Raw genomic sequence first — 6,147 nt, 5'->3', positions numbered from 1 at the left:
GCTCTTAAGGATAGCGGAGTCAGGGGGTATGGAGAGAAGGCACTGATTGAGAATGATCAGCCATGATCACATTGAATGGCGGTGCTGGCTCGAAGGGCTGAATGGCCTCCTCCTGCACCTGTTGTCTATTGTCTTTTGACTAAGGACCTGGTTTCCTGTGCTGTACTGTTCTATGATCAAATAGCTCAATACGATGTACACACCTTACTCTTGTGGTGAAGGTGTGTTCACCGCACCGAAAGCGTTATAATTACATTCCTTGAGTAAGTAAGGTGGAAGAAACCGAGAAGCACTGGCGGACGGCGCTGCAAATAAATACAAGACAAACCTAATACATCAACGATGAATGGCAGCACCGTCCTCGCAGATTCTGGGTCTATTGTTTACATCTTCGCCCAGGTCAAAGTTTATAAATAATTAAAAACTGGAAGGGTTTCCGAAACAGGTCGCACGTTTTGGTGGTTTGGGGGGGGGGAATGGGATCCGAGGCGCTTTTGGACGGGCATCCTTGCAACTCCTTGCAACACGGAATCAATTCAATGGCTTGTTATTCTGCCGTCAATATCTGGAGCTCTCGGGGAGAGTGTGTGTATGTTTTCGTTATGAGGCTACATTTCCGAATGGAAATAAGGGAGTCTCACGCCTTTCGTGAGTCAGGTCTGTCTGTCACTTAGGAAAGGAAAGGAAAGGAAAGGAAAGTGAAGGGAAGGGGGGGGGGGGGGGGGGGGGGGGGATAAAATAAAAATAACACCAGGTAAAGCCACAGAAGACGACACCCACCCACCCACCTGGAACATTTCATCCACTTGCCCCTCCCCAATTACCCGACTAGATCAAAAGTGTTGTCCCCTCTCTCACACACGTGGGTGGTGGGTGCGACTTTTCGCCATGGTTCAGCACATTCGCGAAGGACGAGGGGACGATAGTTGAGGAGGTATTTTTCTGCACACACGCATACACACACTTTCTTTCCTGCTCTGTCTGTGTGTTGCCTGTCGACGGTGTGTGAACGCGCGGCCTGGCCCCCAGGAGCGGGGACGAGCAGAGCTTCTCTCTCTCTCTCTCTCTCTCTCTCCTGCTCAGTCCCTGCAAGCCAGCAGCTCTTGGCGCCAGCCAACCCTCTCACCGCCCTCCCTGTACTCCCACCTCAGTGCCTGCCTGCCTGCCAGCCATCCCCCTGTATTATTTCCAGTAAGTCACTGAGGGGTTTGTTTTTAATGATGGGGAGAGGAAGTGTGTGTGTATGTGCGTGCATGTGTGTGATGTGTGTGTGCGTGTGTGTGCGTGTGTGTATGTGTGTGTGTGTGTGTATGTGTGTGTGTGTGTGTATGTGTGTGTGTGTGTGTGTATGTGTGTGATGTGTGTGTGCGTATGTGTATGTGTGTGTGCGTGTGTGTATGTGTGTGTGTGTATGTATGTGTGTATGAGGGGGGGAGAGGGTGACAATGGTAGATGTTCATGCTGTTTCTGTGGTTTAACTTCATGAGGGAGGGGAGGGGAGGGGGGAATGCAGTTTTCACACAATTATCTTTAATTTAGTGGGGGAAACTGCGTCATCTGCCAGCGGTTCCCGGCACCAGAAGGGTGTAATTTCAAAGCACTAGTTTGACGTACGGAAATATTCTCATGACACTGAAGTGGACCGGTGTAAAATAGCAGGGTTTCTCTTTTAAATGTATCTTGACAGTAAATAAAGGAGTATTCGTCCCACAGGCTGGCTAGCATTCTTTCTCGGGAATAGTTTACGGCTTCAGCACCTTCCTTGAGGTATGTGGAGAGAGACATCCTTTGAAGGTTGTCTTTCTTTACCTCTCTCTCTCTCTCGTTTGCAGTCGCACGGTGATGGTCCATTAGCGGGGAAGCCCCAGATTTTTTTTAAAAAAAGGGGTTGGCTTGAGGGCTGAGAAAAAAAAAAATCCCGTAAGGTTTTACATTGATCCATCGCGTATGAAGGTTTAAAGCCTTTCATCTAACGTCGGAGCCTCTTTTGTGTTGGTCGCTGAAAAATATTTGCGCATTTACAACGCGAGATACCAAGGAGTGGGGTGAACTGAACCAGGTGAGTGGTTAAAATCAACCATTACCGTGGAAAGAAGAGGGTTGCATATTTAATCTGATCATCTGTGGGTCGGGGTGTTATTCGTTTTGCAGACTCCCAAAGGCAACACTCTCCAAAGGCACCAATGCATCAATTGAGAGCTTTCTGCACCTCTTTCTCAACTGAAGGAGAAGAGCTACTTACTGATCTGCGGGAAGAAATTCATCTCCCGATGGCCTTGAATGAAAGATTACTTTTTGTTTGGGGGGGGGGGGGGGGGAAGAGAGAGAAAGAAAACGGAGTTGCCCTTTGAGTAGGATTTCTGTACTTCGATGGTATTCCAATGTTAAGGTCGACGTTAAGATGTCGAACGCACAGAATCAGTTTGTAATTGTCTATGTCCACTTAGTGCCGAATTGAATTATTTTGATTGTTTCCAATGTGTGTTGTTCAACCAAACAAGTTACCACTGTTTTTTATAGGTTAATATAACGTAATTTTGTTTTGTTTTATTGCATTTAAATCGTGTGTTATGTGACAATAAGCGCCCTCAGGTCAGCGGCGGCTGCTGCTTCCGAAAGCAGAAAGTCAGAAGGCGAAGTTAGCATGCCAAACGCATATCGGTGGCGTTTTTTTTCTTCAAAGAGAGTGTCAAACTGTAGCATTCTTTTGTCTCATAATTTCCATGCTGCATTTTGCCGTGGTACATTGATAATTAGATTTCCTGTCATGCTGCACTTCAAGCATTTTTACAATCCAAGAAGGGTCTGGTGGCTCATTAGGTGTAGTGTGAGGAAGCTAATAAGACATGTGGAAATCAAGGAGAACAAAAAACGTGCTGAACATAAATACAAGCTAATTTCTTTAAACCTGGCAACAAGTAAGGTTGTATCAGTCAATGAATGAAGTATTGCTCCCAATTCAGCTGTGAGCGTAGTGAGACATGCTAGATTTATGACGACAATCGTAATATCCACAATAAAGAGTGTTAAGTCAAATACCATAAGTGGCCATGGATGCAAAGGTCTCAATGTGTATTTGGCAACATTGTTTCAGAATATTATAAGATACCCCCCAAATAATCATCTTTAATTTCCCATGAATAAATATAAATATATTTGAACCACAACTGTTGTAATAATTTTCAAATCAATTTGTATTTCGGCTCAACACAATTTCTTGACATTTAATCTTGATTCTTTTATCATTTTGTGTGTCGTCTAATTTAATTTTAACCCCCTTCCATTCTTTGGTAGTGATCAACTTGGCTCCTTTACTACATCAGTTAAATAACGCATTTTACACAGTGAGATATCCCAGTGTTTCAGAGCAATATATAAACCAATTTGACATGCTCATATTGGGGAAGGAACAATGGAGGACCTGGCGTGGGAGGACCGCCATGAGGGAGGGGGAAGAGCAATGGGGACCAGGCCTGGGGTGGACAACAAAGGGGGAACTGGCGCAGGGGCGGAGGGAGTTTGTAACTTTGTAAGTGCCCTTTATGGGTAGCTATTTGCATACTTTGGCAAGGTTTCATTCTTTGAAAGGTTTCATTCTTATGCAATCATTCTTTGATTGCATACCTTAGCATGGTATGCAATCAAATAATTTCACTGTGACTTATCACATGTGAAAATAAAGAATTCAATTCAAGTCGGATTGATCAGAGGGGTTTAATCACCTTTAGAATAGGTAGCAACCAATCATAAGCACCGTATAATGATTACATAATCAGTATTTTAGCAATGTTGGGTGGGCAACGAAGGTAGACGAGTGCAGTGAGGATAATTTGCTTGCTTAACTATGCATTGGAATCGTTTATGTTCACTTGTAAAGATCGATAGAGCCTTATTTTAGCAGCTCATCTGAGAGTTGGCATCTCTGACTGTACAACACCCCTCAATGCTACATTGGAATGTCAGCCCAGATTTCTCTGCTCAAGTTTCTCAAGTGGGACTTGAAACCTAACCAGCCACGTAACTCAGTGAGAGTGTTGCCAACTGAGTCATTGTTAATTCATCTTCAAAGGTTTAGCAGGACGATGCCATGGTAGGATGTGAAAATGTGGAAGGGAATTTTAAAATCCAGGCATTGCTCTACCGAAAGCTCGTGCAATGGTGCTATGTGAACAGACGTTCGTGAATTAGGATGCCTGATGATTTTGTCCCAGAGTCTAACTTGGCTTTAAAGCTGTCAAATCTACATTTAGCAAAGGCAAGGGTAATGGTCCCAGCCACAGGCTTGGATGTTGTTATAGAGGTAGAAGTAGGTGGTCTAAAGTGTTGGAATGGTTTTGCAATCCAAAACTGAAATTGTAGTTGATTATGATACCAAAGGTCTGCAGAGTCCTGCTGTCTTCAGCAGGTGTCAGGGAGAGGGATGGAGTTTGTGGCAGAGAATGAAGGTCATGGCCTTTTACTTGGGAAATGGTGAAAGTTGGCCAAGATGTACAATAGTTCAGAAGCAGTCAAGGAACAGATGATGGTGGTAGATAAATTGCATGGTTACACATATGTGTTGAAACTGACATGGAATGTTTGAATGATATTGCTGAGGGATATTGTCGATCAGAGGAGCCAAAGATAGAATTTTATTCTTCTACTCCTTCTCTTCCTGCCTCCCAACCCCCTGATACATCTCTTTACTCCTTTCTACCCAACTCAACTTTATGCATTTAAGAAACCTTGCGTCTTTCCCAGATCATAATAATTGCACTGTCAATGAATATCAAAACAGCTGCAGATGCTGGAAATCTGAAATGAAAAACATAACTGCAATGTTAACCCTTCTTCTCATTCCACTGATATTGCCTGGCCTTATTGTTTTTGACATATCCTATTCATATTACAGTAAATGCACTTCCATCAAGAAGATAAATAATTGCTTCCATCATTACTTGGAAATACATCTGTGTTTCTCACTGTCTGGTTTAAAAAAACATATAATTTCCGAGCCAAAAGCAATGTAGAAAGACACCATCACAAATTCTGTTGAGTATCCCATCCACCTTGTTAAGGACAATTAGTGATGATTTAATTCTGACCTATAACTGATACCCACATCCCATGAATTCTTCACCACGCTATAATGACTTTCTTACGACAATCTATTCTAATCCATCCAATCACTATTCATGAATGCAAGCCTGTAATAAATAAACATTCTGCAGGCCTGTACTAAATAAACATTTACAGTGAAGCAAAACAAAGCAAGCAAGGTAATCTTCTTTAGTTCAGTTTAGTTTCTTGTTACGTGCACCGAGGTACAGTGAAAAGCTTTTGTTGCGTGCTAACCAGTCAGCAGAAAGACAATACATGATTACAATCGATCTATTTACAGTGTATAGATACACGATAAGGGAATAACATTTGGTGCAAAGTAAAGCCAGCAAAGTCCGATCAAGGATAGTCCGAGGGTCATCAAGAGGTAGATAAATCAGCACTGCTCTCTAGTTGTGGTAGGATGATTCAGTTGCCTGATAACAGCTGGGAAGAAGCTGCCTTTTTAGTGTGTATTTTCTGCATATCTGGCTGTCTTACTACTATGCAGAATTCCTACTGTGATCAGTCATAAAATCATAGTCATACAGCACTGAAACAGGCCCTTTGGACCAACTCATCCATGCCAACCAAGCAAACCCATCTAAGCTAGTCCCATTTGGCCCATATGAAGAAGGGCCTCGACCCGAAACGTCACCCATTCCTTCTCTCCCGAGATGCTGCCTGACCCGCTGAGTTACTCCAGCATTTTGTGTCTACCTTCCTCTAAACCTTTCCTATCCATGTACCTGTCTATACAGCTTACAGACCAGTGGTATGAATATTGATTTTTCTCACTTCCAGTAGCTCCGGCAGTCCCTCTCTCTCTAACCCTCCCCCACCCGAGTCACACTAGCTTCTCAATTTTACCCTACAAACAGCTAACAATGGCCTGTTTCCTTTATCATTGTTACTTTTTTGCATATCTTTCATTCCTAACCAGTCCGAAGAAGGGCCTCGACCCGAAACATCACCCATTCCTTCTCTCCAGGGATGCTGCCTGTCCTGCTGAGTTACTCCAGCTTTTTGTGTCTATATTCGGTCTAAACCAGCATCTGCAGTTCCTTC

The 6,147-nt window shown here is 43.5% G+C and overlaps 1 protein-coding gene across 4 annotated transcripts in view; it reads left to right on the top strand.

The window, feature by feature from the left end:
- Positions 1-870: 870 nt before the first annotated feature.
- The window catches only part of nrxn1a (neurexin 1a), a 1,341,442-nt gene continuing 1,336,165 nt past the window's right edge, over positions 871-6,147 (top strand). For 2 of the 4 annotated variants that reach the window (XM_078404793.1, XM_078404789.1), the window contains exon 1: positions 1,672-2,059. The gene's annotated coding sequence lies outside the window, so the exon portion shown is untranslated. Of the gene's footprint in view, positions 935-1,074; positions 1,192-1,671; positions 2,060-6,147 lie in introns of those variants that run through there. The other 2 variants (XM_078404791.1, XM_078404790.1) reach the window with 2 other exon arrangements.

Source organism: Rhinoraja longicauda, chromosome 9, assembly GCF_053455715.1.
Source record: "Rhinoraja longicauda isolate Sanriku21f chromosome 9, sRhiLon1.1, whole genome shotgun sequence".
NCBI classification, from domain to species: domain Eukaryota; kingdom Metazoa; phylum Chordata; class Chondrichthyes; order Rajiformes; family Arhynchobatidae; genus Rhinoraja; species Rhinoraja longicauda.
The sequence above is the reverse complement of the archived record's forward strand: the minus strand, read 5'-3'. Positions and strand labels throughout refer to the sequence as shown.